Source organism: Lygodium microphyllum, chromosome 22, assembly GCF_053477565.2.
Source record: "Lygodium microphyllum isolate KBCC chromosome 22, Lygodium_microphyllum_v1.1.10, whole genome shotgun sequence".
In the NCBI taxonomy this organism is placed as follows: Eukaryota; Viridiplantae; Streptophyta; class Polypodiopsida; order Schizaeales; family Lygodiaceae; genus Lygodium; species Lygodium microphyllum.
The window spans coordinates 82357752-82381196 of NC_141156.1; positions in this window are offsets into that span (position 1 = coordinate 82357752).

Sequence of the window (23445 nt, forward strand, 5' to 3'; positions counted from 1 at the left end):
GTTGGATTGATACATACTACTGTCTTTATTTGGAATTGCTATAATTACAGTTTTTAGCATTCTTTTGGAGAGCAAACATTGTACTTTGGCAATCTATTGCTTATGGTTGGTGGATAGTTCTATACTTTGATATTCCCTCCTACTTTGCCCTTATTTTGGTTGAGTCTTGTGGGATTATTTTCAATCATTTACAGAAGCCCATTCTCTTGGATTTTACATTAGTATGCCATCATTATGGCTAGTTCTTTGAATGATAGTGCTATTTTTAATATTAAAAAGCTTGATGATACAAATCTCACCTATTGTAAGATGTAGATATGGCAAGTACAAGTTCAAAAGAAGCTAGTTAGACCTTTAAAAACCAAGAGTGTAAAGTCCAAAGGCATTGATCAAGATATTTGGGATGAGTTGGATGGGCTATGCAAATGCACTCTTATATTGTCATTGTTAAAACAAGTTTATTTTAATGTTGTGGCACCTAAGGATAATGTTTGGCAGTCATGAGAAAAGATATGCAATCTTTATGACAATCAAAGTCTTGCTTCATAGATGTATTGGTTTGAAACAGCTCATGGATCTTCATACATGAAGGAAGGGACTAATGTATGTGTGCTTTTGAATGAGTTTCACTCGATTTTTAGCCAATTGACTTCGCAGGGCATTGAGTTTAAGGATATTCTTCCTCCCTTATTCTTGCTTGTGACACTTCTCAAGTAATGGGATACTTTCCATACTGTCATGTGTACTAATATTTCTAAACATAATTTGAAAATCCAAGATGTTAAAGGTGCCTTAGTGATAGAGGAGATAAATAAAAATAATGTGGATGTCGCATGTGCTTCTCATGCTTTGATTGTTAGGGGCAGACATGATGGTAAGAGCGACAATGACTATTGTGATAGAGACTCACAGAGGTCTCAATCTCGCAAATAGTCTAAGTCCCATTGTTGTTAGGCCTCTCTTACATGTCATTATTGTGTTGGGAAGTAGGGTCATATTTTATCACAATACCATAAGATGCGTGATGATAAGCATAAAGAGAAAGGCAAGTGTAAAGTGCAAGAAAAGTTTGATGATCACAATAGCTTTTTCTCTTAATGTTAATCAGTTGATTGATGCCTCACCCACTTTTTCTCAATGTTGGCTACTTGATCCAGGGACTTCTTTCCATGTTACCCCACATAGGAATTGGTTTCATTCCTATCACAACATAACAAGTTATGTTAGATGACTTGGTACTAGATATTACTGCATTGGTGAAATTAGACTACAATCTATTGCAGGCAACACTTTTGTTTTGCATGATGTACACCATGTTTTGACTCTGACCAAAAGCCTGCTCTCCGTTGGATAGCTGGATCACACAAGATAGCATGTGTCAAGACCTAAAATGGGTCAATAGTGGCTCTAAGGCTCTAGTCGCTCCTATGCTCACCAAACCACTCACACATCCTCGTGGGGCTAGGAGCGTCTAAAGGCTATATACTACTCTAAATAAATTATGTGTTTGTATCAATTTGTAGTCCAATAAATTTTCCCATCTACACTCCAATAGAGGGAGTATCCCATGAATGTAGGTGATCAACACCTCATTGTGCACACATATATAGCACCCCTCAACCAATTGCTATGGCTCCTATAGCTCTCTTGTACCCTAGTGAGATTGGCTATAAGATGTGATGACTAAAACATAAAACACAATCGTAACATTGTCCACTCTTTTTTCAAATTGAAATGTTCCAGGAAATATTTTTTTTTCTCACTTAATTAGTCCCCAAATAAAATCGTACAATCCTCTATAGCTCAGGAATCCTCGCTTTCTCATTGTTTGTCAATAGTTTCAACAACCAATTGCAATGCATCCAAGAGACTTCCTCTTTCTTAATACCATATATAAGAATGAAAATGCAAGGCCATATAGTGCTCAAATAAATTAACCATAAATCATCTAATGTGTCATGTGAAAAAACCATTCTTTCAATGATTTCCTTTCTAACATAGTGCTACGTTGGTTAGAAACAACACCAGACTAATTCAAGCTATTGTCCCTTTAAAAATATTAAATGAACCCTATATGCTTCATTTCAATGCACAAGCACTTATATTTCTATGTGAAATTCTTGACATTTCAGCTTCTTTGTGTGTTCATTTATTGTATAGGGTATTTTCTATGTTTCATGATGTTTTTTTCTATAAAAACACCCTCTAAACGACCACTTTAATACACAAATGGGTATAGATTGAGACAAACCTTATGCTCTATAGCCATTATATACCCACAAACCTTCCCCTAATTTTTAGTAATATTTCTTACCCTTAAATAATTTTTTAAAATTTCCATATCTCAAAATTTTATTTTGAATATTTTTAAATATAAAATAATATTTTTTGCTTTAAAAAATGAATTTAAATGTAATCCATCATCATATTTAATATCATTTTATATGAACATCATATGATCACTCAAAATAGAAAAATAATTATTTTTCTATGTAAAACATGCATTTTGAGTTTTAAATTAAATAATGACACATAACCACAGATATGTCTTCTAGATTTTATGATTTGTAGCCCTCAAAAGCATCACAATCAAGCTTCAAACAAATTTTCACCACATATGAACATGATTTATATTAAAAAATGATTAAAAAGATTCAATTTTCAATTGCTAAAAAGAGTTACCACCATTTTGTGTGTTTTGAGTCTCAAGAATTGAATGCACGGACCCGCCATAGGTCTTCAAATAGTGTAGTCATCACTACTTAGTGTCTTCATGTTCCCACATCAATCTGGTGTTCCAAGCAGACCACCAATCTCCATCCTAATTTCCTCTCAAGAATTGCCATGTGAACCGTCTATAGGAGGAGAGAGAGGGAGGAGATAAAAAGACTGATTTTCTTGCTCCTCATCTAGATAGCCAATTTCAAAGGCGAGGGTGGTGATCAAAAGCAAAAAATTGGAGAAGAAACCAGAAGTGGCTTATTGCTATGGGTATATGGAGGCTCTTGATGGCGGCTCCCATCTCCTCTCAATTTATCTATGCCCACAATGGCCGTTTTTATTTTTTTGCCGTCGAAAAAAAAACACCCCCCATTCATTTCATTGAGTTTGGGGGAAGGAGACCCCGTCATCACTCCTCCCCCTTAAGTCTACTTCACACATTTTTTCTCTTCCACACTTAGACACTCCCCATTTCCGCATTTGGCAATGGATCTGTAAGCCGAAAACTTTTGCATGTCTATCTTAGAGTCCTGCACTACCTGGCACTTGCCATTGTTGATCCCATTGCTCGAAAAAATTACTAAAAATATGTGACTACTATGAGGTCTACTATCTTCAGAAGCGATTTGAAATCATGCCTTCCACTATTGCTTAAAATGATCGAATGTGCATTTGCTGCTTCTAGTAGGATCGCATTTTTGCTACAAAATGATAAAATTTGGCATACTTTTGGCTCATTTTTTAACTTGAAATTCCACTTTCTCATTGGCAATCACAGGATAGGGTGACTTAGCCCATCGAATCCATGAATTCATCTTCATAAATATAAACCATAAATAACATCAAGCTACTACAAATAAAAATACACGATAGAGAACAAACACATCCCTCACTCTACTCCCTAACAAAATCAAAACATGAAGTCCAAGAGGGATAGGCCAAGCATAGTTTGACAGAGGTCCAAAACTAGTCGCTAAAACCAACTACTCCAACATAGATCAGCAAGAGCTATCAAAGGAGTCCTCCTAAGTGGTGGTTTGACCTCTCTACTTAACCTAAGACAACTAGATGAGCAACTTCTACTAGGTGATGAATCTTATAGCCTGATCTATAAAAAGTCACATATTTTTCCATTTTACCATTTTCTTCATTCTTCATTACTTTATACTTGAGTGTGTAAAAAGGAGGGATCTGAGAATATTGTGACCCAAGGAAAATAGGACATGGGCCTCAAGTCCATCTCAGTACCCAAGAACCTACCAAGCTCTCATAAGGCGACACTAAATCCTTTTTCTTTTGCTCACTTTTGTTTCTGCTCCAACCATCCTTATTTATTTATTTTGACTAAATGCCACCCCTAGGAAGACAAGGCATCGGCCTCGGGTCTATTCACTTGTCCCAAGGAACTTACCAGGACTTTGCAAGGTAATGAACATCTCCTCTTGGAAATTTTCTTTCTTTATTTTCTTATTTTTGGGGTTAGAACTCCTTTTTACACATCGCTATATTCTATATATTTCAAAATACTCATTGTTTTTGTCTTTTAGAACCCCTTTTTACACACCTCTATATTTTATATATTTTAAACATATTCATTATTTTTTCTCTTTTATTTGGTAGGCTTTCCTAGCTATCTCACAACTACTAGGGATCTCTAGAAATAGCTGCCTAGCAAGCTAGCAACACAAGGTCACTAGGACTATCCTAAAAAATAGCTCTTAGAGTGCCTGATAATATCTTCGCAAAAGAGACAGACAACTACTCAAATATCTCCAGACATACCTAACCTAACCTTGGGACTTCATACCTTGAATGCCAATCCCCAATAAAAGAAAAATCCTCCCCCATACATATACACATATAACATAAAGGGAAAGAACTTGTAAATGAAGGATATGACCTAGACTTGGTCACAAGAAGCTTCTCCATAGCAAGAGGCTCCCTTCAGGTGCTCCATCAAATTTGTTTAGTGCATCAGTAAAACATGACCCATTAACCGCACCCGCACCAAAAAAACAAATGGCCCCCTTGGCCTAGCAAAATCAAACAATTCTCTATAAGAACAAAAGGCACTCTTGGCCTAAGGCAGTGTAACCATAAAACACACTATTCAACATCCTACTACTAAAAGCAAACCCTTGGTTCTCATGTAAACCTTACTGAAGCACAAAACTAGACCAAGGGAATGGCCATTCAAGCCCTACAATAAATGCATCAAATTATCACCTAAGCTTCTTACATAAATAGCAAGGGGTGTCTAATAAATATGACATTGAATGATCCAGTGTGTCTATGAAAGAATAGGAAGATGGTCAATCACTACCAGGCCAAAACAGGACACGTTAGCAAGTAGTCCCCATAGTAGCCCTAGACAAACATGAGGAGGCAATTATAAAAACCCTTTAAGACCACAATTAAAAAAGACACCTTCAACAAATGCATAATTAGCCAAGGAGTTTGCAAATCAATTCCAATGTCAGGGAATTAGCTGGCAATGTAACGTGCCTACCCCTCAAATGGTGGTGCACGTCTTAGCACTCCATCGAGAGATATATCTAGAAGACGCCACCTGGCACTCCCAAGGAATGACATGGGGTTTTCCAACTAGGATCTCTCGAGTCTGCCTTGAGTGGAAGTATCCAGTCATTCCCACTAGGATCGACCTGAAGTCCGGGTTCCTAAGAGTCGAGTCTTCCTAACAGCCTTCTAGCATCGGCTGACAGCCGCTCCACTTTGCATAGATGCAACTGGACCCAAGCAGACTCATACCGCACTTGGTTCAAAGAGAATGGGAAATGAGAGGGATACATCACTCGACCTCTCTGCCCGTAGGGCATAGTCCCATTCTGGTCCCCTAAAATGGTATGAATCAGGGTTCTATCCAACATTGTCTAAGGTCATCATCTGACTTTTTCTTAACATTTCTCGTTAACATTTCCTTTGCAGAAAGCTCTCGGCTAACCGAGACCACCCTTCCGTAGGATAGACCCATTGGTCACATCGACCACGCTTCCCTCGGGGGTTGTTTTAGTTATTTAATTACCTACCACATTATGTTTGACACATAAAAGTAGCTTCCTTAATTAACCCGTTAATCACAGGTTCCTTTACGTAATTTAGGGCACAGAAGACAAGATAACAAGATCAAACACTTCCTTAACTTATCTTCAGATTAATGTTTGTCTCTCGCCCATACAGGAGAATTAAGTGTCCCTTTCTGCCTCTGTAGAAAAAATCCTTCTGTCTCCCAACAATAAAACCTAAAGGTTTATCCTAGCAAGAGTCCGCCTTGTAACTAGTATCAAGGCCTCGAGATCCCATCTCGAGTCACGTAGAATACTTGTGTAGGGTCCAGAGGCATTGGGATTTACAGCCAGAGCCCCCTGGCACCCAAGCGTCCTCCTACGCCAAGTAATTTCCACGGAGAGACCTCTCGCGGCAGGTTGGGTCCACATTCCTGGCGCGGATTCATAACCCCCTTGGTTAGGATTTCGTGGTTCACGGGGGTAGCTAGTGCCATCCTTCCTTAATTATCCCTTTAGGAAATCATCCATAGCTGAAGCAACGAGCCCAATAGCATTTACTAGGGAAAACATCCCTTTTGTTCCCATGGCAATTTATCCTTACAGTTCCCGCCATGAAAATATAATCACTTGGATATTCATCAAAAACCACAACCAATCCTAAAGTATCCTTTCGGAAACAATCAAGCTGAAACAACCAGCCTAACATCCTTTAACTAGGAAAACATCCTTTCCTAATCCAGCAAGTAACCACTCTGCCTAGCAATCACTTTTTCCATCTTTAACAAGATCAACCTTCGTTAAAACCAACATGCTTAGCATAAATCAACTACCCTAAAGTTCGCTCTCCCCCTTGAGTTAGGGCTTCGCAAGGTCAATTTAACAAATTCCTTTTAGATCCTTTAAATGATCTAAGTGATTTCACCTTGGCCTTTATTAATCATGGCTACCTATTTAGGGTAGAAGATTAATCCATCCTAAGCCCTTTAATGGCGAATACATGCAATTCTACCTCTATTTAAGAATTCAAGATGCGTGAGAAGAATCTAAATCTTGGTACAACCTAGATACGAGCTATAGTTGCTAGAGGGTTGGTGGTATTCATGTCTCCGCTTGCATTGGATATGTTCCTAGCTCCGTTTGCAACTTCAGCACTTGTGCTCCTTGTAACTCGTCTCTTAGGTGCCATCCTTGTGAGTTCCTAGTCTTGCAACCCTTGAGGAAAATCGACCGCTCTTGCCCTAGCAGAAGGAAGTGGTACGTGGGTTCACAAGGAATCTAAGGCCAAGCAATGTAACTTCAACATGCATAACTCTTCTTCTTCTTTTACCCTCTCCCCAATTTGTTTTCCATCTATCTCACCCTCTCCATCTCATAGTCTTCTCTTCCTCTCTCTTTCTCTCTCGCTCTGCCTATATCCTCCCCTAATTATCTTCCACTTCTCGCTATCCCTCTTCTTCTTCTTCTTCTTTTCCTCTCTCTTCCTCTTCTTCTCCTCCTTTCTCCTTCTCTCTCTCCCTTCCTCTTCTTCTCCTTCTTTCTCTCCCTTCCTCTTCTTCTTCTTCTTCTCCTTCTTCTTCTCCTCTCTCTCCCTCTTCTTCTCCTTCTTTATCTCCCTTCCTCTTCTTCTTCTTCTTCTTCTTCTTCTTCTTCTTCTTCTCTTCTCTCTTCTTCTCCTTCCCTCTCCTTCTCTCCTCCACTCTCTCTCTTCTTCCTCTTCCTCTTCTTTTTCTCTTCTTCTCCTTCTCCTTCTCTCCTCTTCTTCTTCTTCTTCTTCTCCTTTTTCTTCTCTCTTCTTCTTCTTCTTCTCTTCTCCTCCTTCTCTCTCTCTCCCTCTTCCTCTTCTTCTCTCTCTCTCCTCTTCCTCTCCTTCCCTCTCTCCCTCCTTCTTCCTCTTCTTCTTCTTCTTTTTCTTCTTCTTCTTCTTCTTCTTCTTCTCTCTTCTCTCTTCTCTCTTCTCTTTGCTTCTCCTTCTTCCTCTTCCTATTCTTCTTCTTCTTCATCATCATCATCATCATCATCATCATCATCATCATCATCATCTTCTTCTTCTTCTTCTTCTTCTTCTTCTTCTTCTTCTTCTTCTCTCTCTCTCTCTCAGTTCACTTGGGGGGACGATGTAATCACGAGCAGGGGGGGCACGTTGCAATTGGGGGGGGCGTTGTGTCCAGATGAAGGGGGGGAAGGCTTGCTACCTGCCGAGCCAGGGGGAAGGCTACGTTGTCCCTCTTATAAGGAGGGAGGGAGGTATGGGAGGGAGGACAACGCCACCCACCATCTGGGGGGGCTGCATGCCCCCCTCTCTTCATTACTCTCTCTCTCTCTCTCTCTCTCTCTCTCTCTCTCTCTCTCTCTCTCTCTCTCTCTCTCTCTCTCTCTCTCTCTCTCTCTCTCTCTCTCTCTCTCTCTCTCTCTCTCTCTCCCTGCCATGCAGTCGGCAGGGGGAGAGAGAGGAAGTAAAATTTTTTTAAAGGGGGGGGGGGGGGGGGGGGGTTCTCATGGGGGAGACATGGAGGAAGCATTCGGGGGGGGGGGGGGGACATTACAAGCAAGTCATTGCCTCAAAGATCTCAAGGGTATCCAAGGTTGCATGTGATACATCTTGTAAAATGGAATCGCGTACGCTCTAGGTCCCATTTAATTGGTTGATCACTAACTGTGAGTTGCATTTCACTAATAATAAAAAAATACCACCACATTTGGCTTTATTTAGCCCCATAAGCAAGGCCTTCTATTCTGCCATGTTATTTATAAAAGCAATGCTTAAATACACTTCCATTTTGAATTTTGTTAACCCTCAAACGAATGAAGGTGGAAAATCCGGAAAAGCTAAAGCAGAAGACAAAGACAAAGGCCAAGGCAAAAAGAAATGGAAGACAAAGACACGCAAGGAGAAGAGTCCTAAATAAGGGAGAAAGGCGCACAAGGAAAAGTGCAAGTCAAAACTTTTGTAAAAGAGCGCAAGTGCATCATGGTTTAATTCAAGGAGCGCCAGGCTCTCACCCGTGCAATTTGTAAATATAGACGGGCGGTGGAAAGGAATCTAGGAAGATAGAAGGACAATTGGAAAAAGGGCCTAGGCTACGGCTGGGGCCATGTAAAAAGGGGAAAAGGGGATGACCACCCAAAAGGGATTTAGGGTTTTGTATATAAAGTTGAAAAGTGAATGAGAAGCTCATTCTTGTGTGTGGCCAAAAGTAGCTCTCCTCTTCTTCTTCTTCTTCTTCTTCTTCTTGCTTGCTTGAGCTTGTGCTTGAGAGAGGGAGTGTGAGAGTGTGAGGGAGTGAGTGTGTGAGGGTGAGGGACTGAGGAGGAGAAGCTCTCCATCTTCTCCTCTTTCCTTCTCTTCTCTTCTCTTCTCTTGTCTTGCTCGTGGCGATGGAGCTTGGAGCGTGGAGCTTGAGGATGGAGCTTGCTTGAAGCTTACACTTGGATCGTGGAGCTACCAGAGTGCGCGGGAGAGGAGGTAACTCGAACGGCATCAAGGTAAGCTCACTACACCCGTAGATATGGATGGCGCGTCGGTTATATGAGAGATAGCCATTAGTGCTCGGCTTGGAACGCTTGAAACAATAAGCAGTCCGTGGGTCTTGGCGGTTCAGCGAAAGCTCCCACATTTTGGTTCCGTTGCCGGGACCAACGGATTTAAGCCTTGAGCGCTTGCACGCTTCGAATCGAGCATCAAAGTAAGGGGTTTCCCCTGAACCAGTGCTTGAGATAGGTAGGAAGGGAGGTGGTTGAAGATAGTATTCGATCTCCTTAGCAAGTAGGTGTTTTGCTTTCTTGAGATTTATGTTGTGGAATGAAGTAGTGTAGATATTTACTTTGTGTTTTGGATGCATTTAGGATAGGAAAAAACAAAGAAAAAGAAACAAACAGTAGGGTTCTCTCTTGCTGTATAACAGGCTAAAACAGGGAAATAGGGGCACAGATCCTTGGAGTGCCATTCGATTCGAGCACCACATTGGTTCCAAGCATGTCTGGCATTCCCTTGTAGTGTCTCGCACCTATCTGGAAGGCGCTAGACGATTCGGTGTAGTAGACATCAGTCTAGAGGCATTGCGTGCAACTCACGGGCCGTCGGCTACGTAGTCGGACCAGGTCGTATGAGTCCCAGAATTGGACCAGTCCATACTCGGACACTCGGACTCGGACCACTCGGACCGGTCCACAATCGGACGCTCGGACTCGGACCACTCGGAATCGGACGCTCGGAGCATCCTGTCCGATCGGACCACTCAGACCAGCCAGAATTGGACCAATCTCCGACTACTAGAATTGGACCACCCTGCCCGATCTGATTCCTAGAATCGGACCACTTTGAGAATCGGATCACTTTTTCGATCCGAGTCCTAGAATCGGACGTGACCAAAATCGAACCACTGGGCCGATCGGACCAACCCAAAAATCGGACGTCCGATTCTAATAATCGGACTCTTGAAAATTGGACATCTGAGAATCGGACAAAAAAGTGTCAAAATCGAACAGGTATCTAAAACACAAATTTTGACACATCTAAACCCCGAGATTGACCCCAAAGGCTACGTAGAGCTAAAGGCACATCACAGATCCATCACTGGGCTAAAATTTAGAGCACGTAGTTCAAAATTTGGCTATAAATTGTCCTCCAAATTGTGCATGGCTTTTACCGTAACGGCCCTGCGGGCTAGGGGGGACTGCCCCCCCGGACCCCGCAGAGGGCCTCCGCACCTCCCCCGAGTAGGTTGGAGAGAAAATGCACGCCGTGATAGGTCTTGCAAATTGGACCCTAGTGAAGTAATGGCTCTACACGAGCATGGATTCTCACGTGCAAAAGAGCAGCCAAAAGCCCATACCCGGACAGAGAGAAACAGAGACCCTAGAACCTCAATGGGCCAATCTAGCCATCAAGGGCAAAAAGGCCACATCACTAGAACACAAAGACATTGTGTTCATACCATGTCTAGTCAGAGCGAAATGCAACATCAGCAAGCTACAAATGCCAAGATGACTAGACATGACACTCTTGACGAGAGATGTACCCTGAGCAACACTGCACAGACAACCCAAGACATTAGTGGAGAATTCACGTCTGGTCATCCAAGTGGGGACTCAAGGGCATCTGTCAGAAGGCTTAAATTTACAAGCCAGGACCCGGAAGATGAAGACATAGTACCATCAGCTTATCTTAGGGTCAAACTCACCATGAAAAGAGAGCATACTATCGATGCTCTAATTGATGAAGGAGCAGATTTTAACATCTTGACCTATGAATCATGGACCCTACTAGGCCAACCAGAGCTCACACCGACTAGTGCAACTCTTAGCCCTTATAGGGGACAACCACAAGCACTAATAGGGAAGTGCAAAATCCTTGGGACAATTGAAACGAAAAGCTTGCCTATCCTATTTCATGTTCCTCCAAATAGTGCTAGCTGCGGTAAAGAAACCCTCCTAGGAAGACCCTTCAAGAGGGCGACCAAGTGTGAGGTCGACTATGTAGCACAAAGGATACACCTGACACTACCAGGTGTGAGGATAGTCACAACCTTTAGCAAGGGTGACCTCATCAAACCTCAAGGGAAAGGCAAGGAAGGTGCTGACGTAATAGTCAAGCCTACTAACGAGAGCAAGGACTTGTTGGAAAAACTGATACAAGCATAGGTCGAACAACGAGAACCAGTGAGTGAGGCCAGGCCTGAAACAAGAAGGTCAAGAGATAATGCCAAGGACGGACTTTGGACTTACAAATATCGTAGAAGACCCCAAAAGAAGCCCAAGCCTTATAGACGCAGGCATCGATGGAGGGTCAGCACAACGCCGCGATGGATATCCAAGGCGTTGCTATGTGCTCAAGGGTACTACGCATGTAACCGATGGATTTGGGTACCAAAATCCCCTGCTAAACCGCCTCTATCAACTGAAGGCCAGAGTGCATCAAAAGCAATGAAGCATAGGAGGGAATTTAAGAGAAACTCTAGGTCTCGAGGCAAGAAACCAGACATGATGGTTCGAAAGAAAGAGCCTCAGCCTAGCATGCTAAATAGACAGGTGTCATATGTGGCCATTGAGCATGCACAAAAATCATTAGTGCCCAAAGAGCCTTTGATTTCCCAAGGGGAGAACAAGCACCATAGGCACAACATTGCTCAAGGCAAGGCTAATTGCTTAACAAAGCAAATGGCACAATCGCCTAATAACCTCGAGCAAATTCTCCAGTCAGTGCCAAGCCCACGTAGGAGTCCCAAATCTCCTACATCCTCTTCACCTAAATGGACACGGGAAGCACGGTAGCAGCAGCCTCATGCTGCTGCTCAACCTACACAAGTGAATGTGCAAAGGGCAAAAAAATGCATGATAATTTTTTATCTGCCCAAGGACTTCACACCGCAGTGTACCAATGGTAGCTAGTCTACTAAACTAGCTGCTACTACTTTCAATCAGGGACCACAGCAGTCACAATCCTTGGCTATGACAATGCCCCTTGTGGAATGTGTCTTTAGTAGTTTACCTATGGAGGAGGTGTTGCAACCAAATCCCTCGACAACTCCAGCACTTTCAAAGTGCCTAAAGCCTAGGCTTGAGGAGAAACCTCTCAAAGCTGTGGTCAGGGAGGTGGCGCATCGAACCACTCAACCTGGTAAGGCTATTCAGCAGGCCCCGGCCATGTCCCATAAGGACACACTAGAAAAAGAGAATGCTGAGGCCCAACCAAGCACATCAACGGTTGACCCAGTCCAAGGTCCTGAGTCATTGAGAGATGCACCTTCACTGACCAAGAAAAAGAGGAGAAAACAACGAAGACAATAGCAATCACAGGTGGTTGTGGACCCCAAGAGCGATGGAGAGCTGGGGAAAAAAGCATCGAGTCCATCCACCATGAACCCATTGATGTCTCTCCTAATAGCGGTGAAACTTCAGTCACATCCATGTGCTCTGAAAAATCACAGCAGCCGTTGCCATCAACAGTTTCTTTCAACACTCAATCCACTGACAATGGAACTCACATCGACCAATCAAGAGTGGATACAACGTCGTCACAATAGGGTGAAAAATCTATACTAGTCACATCCGAGAAGATCCATGACAAAATAGCAGCAAAAACTCAGGAAAAACGTGAGAACCCCAAGAGCATAAGAAATCCTAGCGTTGACCAATCTTGCTCATCTAGGCCTGAGCCTCCAGCTATGCTAAAGCCTAAGGAAACTCCTAGAACCTTGCATGAGATGGCAACCAAGCAAGCCCTTGTTGAACATAGAAGTATCACAAAATGCTTAACTGAGTTGGATGCTAAGCTCAAAGTGGTCGCACATGTCCACGTCCTTGCGGACAAGGGCACAATCCCCAAGGAGTAGCTTGGAGATCACTTGTCCTTTCCTCTATCCTGGGAAGAGCAAGAACATCCTGATGAGCACTACGAGAGGCTCCTGCATGAACGCATGCGACTCATCTCTGATGAGGGGGCAGACGAACTGCGCTTAACTGTCACGTTCAATGAAGTGCTCTACCGACCGAATCTCGTAGACATAGAGCAACTAAAGCGACTGTCAGCAGGCCAGAGTCAGTTTGAGCAGCGTTGGTGCGAAAGCCGCGTTGTAATGGCTGAACTAGGGGCTCAGATCATGACAGTCTCAGAGGAGCGATTGGCCAAATTGCAGTCTCAAAGAGACCCAACCTATGTGGCACCAACTCCCCTACGAGTGCTAACTGCCATTCGGGGTAGGGACTTGGCTGAACCTAGCCAAGAAAATTCTTTGTTTGATAAGGTTGTCATTGAGGAGGAGTTACATATAGCTAGTAGACTCGGACAAGGTTCCATGCTACTTGATGTGGCAAAATATCTATCGGTATTGAGTAAGTTGCCACGAATACTAGATGCGTGTGCCACGCTCCAGTATAATCCCAAGTTCTACAATTGGTTCTTATCCTCGTGAAGTGACATGGATTCATAAATATGTATATAAATAAACAATGATTTTTGTTTCACCCTGTATAGATACTATCAACACACACAAGCAATGATAGTCAAGCGCAGGGAGAAGAGTTGGGTTTGACAGGCTAAGCTCCTCAGGTCCTCCTCTCATCACACTTTTAAAAGTCGTGTGACCATTCTCACCTCCAAGTGAAGGGCATGCAACCCTCATTACCGCCATAGGAAGCCTTGACCAATGACTTTGATGGTGTAGATGGGGTACCGTCTCTTTCTATATACCTTTCCCCCTTTCTAGTCTATCCTTTCGAGGAGGAGCCCTGCCTAAATCCATGACCGCCAGCCGATGTAACTCAGCGTGAACCAAGATCGGCTAATTGTAGGAGGCTAAATATACATCACGGGGGCCATCCCTCTACAACAAGCACAGCATGCCCCACCCCTCCCCTTCTCGTCCTATGCGCTTGATAATCTGCACTATAATCCCTTACATATGAATGGTCTTATCATGTGACAAATCCTAATCCTTGATTCACATCTTACAGGCCCCCCGTAAGGAAAACATGGAGAACCAAGGGCAGCTAGCTTGCAAGGACGCTCTCTGCAGAGCCGACGGGAACATGCAGCACACGCCCCTCCGCCAGTGCGCTATGTGCCCACTCTTAAAAGGTACGCCAAGAAACACGGCCCCAAGCGACACCGCCCCGGACGAAGGCCGAAGAATCCATGGGCCAGGGGAGCAGACGCTCTGGGAGGCACACAAAATGTGGCAATACCAGTTGCAGGGACCCCCAACGCACGCTTGGGCACCAGGTGCTCACGAAGTGACAAGGCAGCCAGGGATGGGGCAGAATTTGATGAATTATTTAAAGACATTCTAGAAACGGTAGCAGCCCGGGACTACACCATTCATGTCTCGGCCGACATGTTCCCTGTCCAACCTCATGGGAGCCCCGCACTAGCATCGCCTCGGTCGCCTTTCCAACCGGGCTCACCCCGCCTCGTAACTATCGACTAAATCCCTATGATGTACAAGTAGCTTGACAAGTCAGCATGCCATAACATTTTGTTTTTTGATGAGTAAAGGGGCAAGATCCCCACTTGTACACATTCCCGTTACTTCTCGTTAATGTATGTGACCTTAACAAGTAATGGGATAGGCATCATAGCATTCTAAAAAATTATGTCTTAACATGATGGCATTGGTCTGATGTGCTTAACGCAAGCGAGCATGTACTCTCACGAAGTGACAAGTTGATGCAAACTGACACAGGTCAATGTCTAGAAGCGTTTAATATCCAAGTCACCACAAGACCACCAACCCCACAAAGAACCATTATGGAGGAAGTGACAGGAATACCAAGAAACAAAAGCCATGATGAAAACGCCACTGGATGAGAACCCAAGGACACCTCTGCAGAAAAAGCACATATTGCAACTGAGCATGGCCAAAGATTACCTCCTTCTTCTTGGCCAAACTCTATGTTTGGGCAGGAGCCACGCTCTCAACAAGGGCGAACGTCTCTTCATCATCCAGGATTCAATTCGCAAGATGCTTTGCCCTTGTCCATGCACAGCTCACTCCAAGTGCTACCTTAATTATTCGATGTCTCACACGTTACAAAGAGGTTTGCAAAATCTCAAGTGTATCTCTTCATCTCAACAATAGTTCCTCTAGCATCAAGGCTGGTGACACAATCATCTCTGTAATATCAATTTTTCATAGCCTTTGAATCCCAACATTTCGCAATCCAAATGAAAGGCTAACAGTCTCAATGTATGGCGTTAATTGTATTCACTTTTTCCACCAAAAAAAAGAGAGGAAAAAATAAAAGAAAAGAAAAGAAAAGAAGAAGAAAGAAAGAAAGAAAGAAAGAAAAAGAAAAAAGCACACACGATTACAGCACCGCACCTAGGGGTCCTCAAATTAGGTACGTCCAGTGACCTTGGTCGGCTGGCTCCATCCCTAATCCCCTAGCCCTTTGTATATCCCCCACAATTGTTCAGGGCACATTAAGGGCATGACATATCTAGGGAGCTTGTCTCGCCTATGGTTAAACCGGCCACCCTGTACCACTTGCACAATTCTTTTACACTCCATCTCAATGCCATTACAATCAACAGTGGTAAGCAAGGCTTGAAAGACAATGGAAAAGTACACCATACGTTCCAAGCACTACAAGTAGCCACTAGCTACCAATAGCTAAGACATCAAAAAGCTCAATTATGCTACATTGCCTTGACAAGACCATAATGATGTCTCAAGCAATCTTCAAGTGTACTCCCCGTCCTCATTGACAAATTTTCCATCAACTTAGCCCCTTGCTTCACTGACCCATTGCTATACAAGGAACCACACCGATAGTCTTCTACTAAGTAATATCTAAGTATGCACAAGCACTCACATAATACCTGCACCAAAGTATATACACAATTTGGGTCCTCAAGTGCAGGACAATACTCTCAGCTTGCTTAGAGTTCGACTTGTCTCCCAAACTAATTGCACTATGTCTTGTGCACAATAGAGAAGACTAGCACTACCCTTAGGAAGAGACCACATGAGAGGTTTTCAATTGCAGGTGTTGAAGACTCCAACGAAAGTGTCATTCTCTCTTCATCAACACCCAACTCTGAATGCTTATCCCTTACCATTCGACAAGCCTGCAAAGAATCGTCCTTTGCAGAATCCCCAACAAACCAATACTTGTGCTGGCCATCAATGCAATCCCCACCACCAACTCCAACAACCTTCCACCAGCCAACTTGGCCACCAACAGGCCCCCAGAACCTTCTTCCACACCAGCATCAACACTCCTCCACGGAAACCACAGGCATCCTTGCCACCCACGTCTTCGGTGCATGCTACAACCTGCTACCTACGACGGTGAGTGCCATGGGATTGGCACTCGTCTAGGAGGGGGGTAATGTTAACCCTCAAACGAATGAAGGTGGAAAATCCAGAAAAGCTAAAGCAGAAGACAAAGACAAAGGCCAAGGCAAAAAGAAATGGAAGACAAAGACACGCAAGGAGAAGAGTCCTAAATAAGGAAGAAAGGTGCACAAGTCAAAACTTTTGTAAAAGAGCGCAAGCGCATCATGGTTTAATTCAAAGAGCGCCGGGCTCTCACCAATGCAATTTGTAAATATAGACGGGAGGTGGAAATGAATCTAGGAAGATAGAAGGACAATGGGAAAAAGGGCCTAGGCTACGGCCGGGGCCATGTAAAAAAGGGGAAAAGGGGATGACCGCCCAAAAGGGATTTAGGGTTTTGTATAAAAAGTTGAAAAGTGGATGAGAAGCTCATTCTTGTGTGTGGCCAAAAGTAGCTCTCCTCTTCTTCTTCTTCTTTTTCTTCTTCTTCTTCTTCTTCTTGCTTGCTTGAGCTTGTGCTTGAGAGAGGGAGTGTGAGAGTGTGAGGGAGTGAGTGTGTGAGGGTGAGGGACCGAGGAGGAGAAGCTCTCCATCTTCTCCTCTTTCCTTCTCTTCTCTTCTCTTCTCTTGTCTTGCTCGCGGAAATGGAGCTTGGAGCGTGGAGCTTGAGGATGGAGCTTGCTTGAAGCTTACACTTGGATCGTGGAGCTACCAGAGTGCACGGGAGAGGAGGTAACTCGAACGACATCAAGGTAAGCTCACTACACCCGTAGATATGGATGGTGCGTCGGTTATATGAGAGGTAGCCATTAGTGCTCGGCTTGAAACGCTTGAAACAATAAGCAGTCCGTGGGTCTTGGCGGTTGAGCGAAAGCTCCCACAAATTCCACTCAATGATGGGGTTTTTTTATAACAACCCCTATACTCATGTGCTTAGCAAGTTCTCGAGAAGCTCTATCAAAATATAGTGTGTAAACCATGGCTTCGTTGATATAACCTGCCATGACAATCAATCTATTCGTATTTATGATCATTAAAGTCTAATTGAGAGAGAGGGTATAAGACAAGCACAATCCTCCTTCCTCACCAAACTCAATAGGGATGCAAGTAAGAACTTTATGACAATGGTGCCAATAGACTCAAATATATCCCATGTAAAAGAGTTTTCTTGCCACTTAGTAATATGATAAACCTTAATCCACCAAATCACTTTGCCTTGGTAGTAACGTTGCTCTAAATATGAGCATCATCTCCAAAGGTAAAACACACTCTTTCACATATAGTAATTTGAAAGGGGTGTAGCTTGTAGCTCTTTTGAATGTCGTATTATAAACCCAAATAACCACATACAACTTCTTATCCCAATCACTCTTACCTTCGGATATAGTCTTGGCTTAAATTACCACAAGCTACTTATTAGTACTCTCTACTTGCTCATTAACTTAGGGGTTGTAAGGCATAGTCTCATTATATTTAATCTTTAGAGCTTCTAGCAAAGCCTCAAATACTTTATTTAAAAAGAGTGTCCCATGGTTAGACACAAGCTCCTTAGATGGACCAAAATGATAAAAAATCTATTCCAAAATAAAACTAGCTATTTTCTTGGCATTATCTTTCATTGTAGCATGGGCTTTAAACCACTTTATGAAATAGTCTGTCGCCACAATGATATAATTATTTCATGTAGTTGACAAATGATGTATAGATCCATTGAAATCAATGCCCCACTACTTAAATGGTAGTATAGATATGATAGGACTTAGTGGGTTCTTTCTATTCTCCCTATTGTCATGTCTCTAACATGTATCACATCTCTTGACATACAAAAATACATCTTAGAAAATGTATGGCCACCAATATTCAGCTCTCAAAGCTTTCTATGTAGTCAACCATCCAGCAAAGTGCCCTTCACAAACAAAGTCATGGAACTCTTCCAAGATAAACTGAACCTCATCAAGCATGACACATTGGCGATAAATATCATTGACCCCTTGCCAATATAGGGTTTCTCCAATTAAGGAAAATTTCAAGGCTTGTTGCCTAATTGTCTGATTTTAAAGCTTTGAAAAATTGGCTCAAGCGTCTCCCATGGAGATAAATAGTGCATTATGGCAGTGTACTAGGATCAATTTTGAATAGACCCTCGAGGTCACTACCATTAGCCAAGACTTCCTTCGGTCCTCCGAAATCTACAAGACATTCAACAATGCCCTACAACTTCGGCGGCTTACTCTTAATTTCATAGTCAAACTCTTATAAAGTGATTAGCCACTTTGCCAGGCAGTCAAATGTCTGCAACTTATTCATCAATAGCCTTAGCCTCTCTGCCTTTGTATAAAACACTACCTTTTTATATAAGATGTAGTGCCTGAATTTCTTCATTACAAAGACTATCCCAAGGTATAATTTCTCCATGTAGGTATAATTATTCTCGAGTACCCACTATTTGTGTGACTGGAAAACACAATCAGATGGTACCACTTCTCCTCCTAAGTTTGGGCTAAATAACAACTCATACTATACCCACTAAAAACATATAAAATATCTTGCCCCTTTTAGGTGCTTTCAGGACTCGCACTTTTGCCAATTTTTGCTTCACATCCTCGAAGGATACTTGGATCACTTCAAACAAATAGATAGTTAAAGGACAATAAATTCATCAATGGAAATGTCCTCTCAACAACCAATGTATTAATAAATTGTCAATAATTTTTGATTGATGAGCGACAGAAAGCTATGCACTTTTTTAGAAGTACATGGTGGACTCATGGCGACAATAACTTTTATCTTTTTAGGATCAGTTGGGCAATCAACCAAGCTAATAGATGGCCCAATAGCAGCCCATAAGGCACTCCAAATATGCATTTCCTTGGATTGAGAACAATGGAAAACTCCTTGCAATGGTAGCAACATTTTCTTAAAATAATCAGCTGTCTCTCCCTTGTGATGGCTACTCCCAAGTCATCAAGAAAGACTTTCAGCTTCTTTGGGGCAAATATCATCAAAAGTTTTATCAGCCATACGTTGCCAAGACCTTGGCACATTGCATAATCCAAAAGCCATAACATTATATGCAAATGTGCTAAATATGATTATAAATGTCATTTTTAACTTATCTTCCTTTGCAATAGCAATTTAGTTATAACCGATCAAGTAGTCCATAAATGAATACTATGTTCCTATCTGCTAATAACTGATCTAGAATCTAATCAATAAATGGTAACACAATATTAGCGAGTTTGGGAATCTCCCAATTCCCATTTTTTGAATACTAAAAAGGTGCCACTCAGACAACATGCCCATAAGTTTCTCAAAACCATATGATGTGACCTATCATTGGAAAGTGCTTGAAAAATGGAATCTATGGAGCTATAGAGCACTTGATTTGGAGTTATAGTGTTTAAGTTATGACAAATTCAAAGATTTGACCACATGTCCCAAACTTATGGAAAATTCCCATATTCCCCAATATGGTGTTTGGTAGCGAATAGTAATATTTGACTATTTGTTTATTGAGCTCCCTAAAGTCTACGCAAAGTCAGACTTGATTGTTTTTCTTTTTCTTGATAACTACTGACAAATACTACTCCAGGTCTTGTAGAAAATAACAAGCTAGCCTTACTCAATTTTTGTAGCTCCTCAAATAGTCCATCCCTGAGCTCAAAAGACATATGCCTCACTTTTTGTTGAACAAGACGGCTACCCTCCTTCGGGGAAATACTATGCACCGCCAAACTAGGAGGAATACCCCTCATCTTATCATAGCTCCATGCAAAAATATCATCGAATTCTTGGATTAATGTCAAATAGCCATTTCTCTCTTCCATACTAAGCATAGATCCTAATTTAATCAATCGTGGCTCATTCAACATATCGAGATTTGGCTCAATCACAACTGTGCCTCTAATTCTCCCTTGAGCTTCTATTGTCTCATTCAGAGTCACTTGGTAAACATCTTCTATAGTGGACTCCTCTCTTGATTCATCGCTTGATAAAGTCTCACTAGACAGAAGGATCCTCTAATGCTTCTAATTCTATTGAGCATAAGGGTACTCTCTTACTTTGAGGAGATTCAAGATATGCATCCACTCTTACCTTTCTCGCACCTTTGCCAAAAAATCAAATGACTTGAAAGTATATCAACTTGACATTTGGATTGCAAGATCCATGGCCTTCCTAGTAATACTTGATAGCTTGGCCAACCTGCAAATCTAATAACGCTAAAGTCCAAAATGCATTCCACATTAGCCACAATCATGTGGACTTTGGTAATGCAGCCTTTTGATAGTCTTAAACTATCATCAACTATCCAGAGAATTGTGGAGGAATCCTTTTGGATTTCTAGTCCCAACCTTTGCATCAATTTTGAACTCATAATGTTGATAGCAGAGGATCCCATATCAACAATGGAATGATCCACTAATATGCCATTAACATATGCTACCACCCTTGGGCAATGCTTTTGATCATTTTCAAAACAGTCATCTTGTTGAGATTCAAGATCATGTACCTTTGGTGTGGTTTGGTTACCTTAGGTGAATAAGGTTTGGGTCACACTGACTGAACCATGGTTACATCTAGGTTACTCTTTTTTTGTATGATTTGGTTGTATGAACACTAGTGTGTGCAAGATAATGGATGATGAATAGAGAGCATGGATGCTCTCCTTCTTGCCTGACCTTTGTCCCTCTATCTCTTTAGTTTCTTTCATGGTATCAGAGCATGTTTTCCAAAAACCTCAAGATCATTGACAATGAGCTTGAATGACACAATTCCCTTGTAAGGACCCAAAATGATTTCCAACGTAATAGAGCTCTCTTGTGGCCTCTCGACATCCATTGAATTGCATCGTTTTGCTTTTGAAGGGCTGAGAAGTCTTGCCCCTTTGGATGCTATCTTCATGTTGAAGTTTTGGCCAAGCCCTCCTGCCCAGTCTCAAGTCCTAAGGTTTCAGGTGGTGCTGATAGACTATTTGTGGCTTGTTATCAATGCGATGGATGTATTTGAACCAGCAATGCCAAATTGTCCACATCAACAATACAACAACAACAAAAACAACCAAATGTAATGCCCATGTTGCAGGCCGATCAAGAGTTCTCAATCCTTGCATCACACATCTCAAATGCAAAAACAATACTATAGGGCATTGCTTTAGAAATATTTGGATGCAATCAATATTGGTGGTGAGAGGAAAAGGCTATTGAACATAGCTATGCAGCTATGCAAGTGTTGTAACCATCCCTACCTTTTTTCAAGGTGTTGAAACGGGTCCTCCTTATACAACATGCCAAGCTAGAATGTGATAGATTTATGATCTGCATGATAAAAAAGCTTGGTTATGGTAATTGGGATGAGTTGAAGGCAGCTTTTTGCATGTCTCCTTAGTTTCGATTTGACTTGTTTGTTAAGTCTCAAACAGCAACCAGCAGAAATCACTAAGGTGCTATGATACACTTATTAAGCTTATTGAGAAAGAGATGCAAGAGCCGAATGAGAGGGAGTGACAAGCATGCAAGGATCAGAAAAGCCTGAACAAAGGTAGAAAAAGGAAACTTATTGAGTGAGAATTGGGACAAGCACTCTAATGTGATGAAAATTCATGATAGTTTTCTATATATACATGAGGCAGTTAACTAAACTGATTGCCACATTGACTGCTACTGTTGAGGCCACTCTTTCCACAAATACAAGCAAAAGATTTGCAAGGGAAAACAATTTTTGGACAGGTGACAACACAAGATCCATTTTTTTAAAGAATGGTAGCACACAAGGATGTTGCATAGGTATTGTTCTCTTTCTTACAAGCTGCCAAAAGAGAGGCAGCAGCTTCTTTGCCAAGGCTTGTGGTCACCACATCAAATTGGAATGCAAGTTTTTGGGAGGCATTGTAACTAGGGTTGAATGGGAACAAAACACATGTATTGGCTGAGAATGCAATAGTGTTTATTGCTACAAATTATCAATAAAAACTAGTTGCACTATAGGTCACTCAAAAGCCACTTGGAACTTGTTGATGAATAATTATGGCCATGTTACTCATGCAAGAAAGACACAATTAAAGTAAAAATTCAGCCACATATCCAGGAATGGAAGGTTTATTGAAGACTATGTGAGTGAGATTAGAACAATTACAGAGCAACTAGGCTCAATTGGAGCTGAAGTTGAGGACGATGATTTGGTGGCCACTACCCTCCATGGACTTGGAGAGGAGTACAAGAAGTTTGACACTTCCATATCAATGTACCAAGAGCAGCTTGACTTTGATGAACTTGTGGCACTTCTTTTGCATGAAGAAGTGAAGCTTGGACTCAATACAAGTTCCAGTGGGTCCAAGAACAGCAGGGACAATGTCTTCTACTCAAATCAAAGGGTTAAAGGTAGAAGATGAAGGTCAAAATTTAGAGGAAGAGGAGCTGGAAATGCATATGCAGCCTATGGACAACATGCTAGTGGATGGCAAAATAGGCAGCCTCAAGCAAATAGAGGTTCCTCTAATGATCATGGAAGAGGGGGTTACTCATCTAAAGTAAGAGGTACTTGTGAGTAGTCCCAAACGAGCCATGGACATCAATCAAATGCAAATAAGGATTGTCATTATTATGGCAAATATAGGGATGTAGCTAAAGAGTGCTGCAAGAAGAAAAATGATCAAAGAGCAAGAGGAAGGCAACATGGTAATGATGCTTCTTCATTTCCAGCCTTGAATGCTACTATGTATTCACACGACAATGTTGCAATAAGGGACATTGAGATATGGCATAAAAGGATTGGTCATGCAAATGTTCAAAAGCTGAAAAATATGCAGCATAAGAAAGTTGTACTTGGACTTCAAAAGTTCAAGTATGTGGAATTGGAACATGTATGTCAATCATGTTAATTTGGGAAGGAATTAAGGCTTTCATTTATGAGGCATGTAAGCA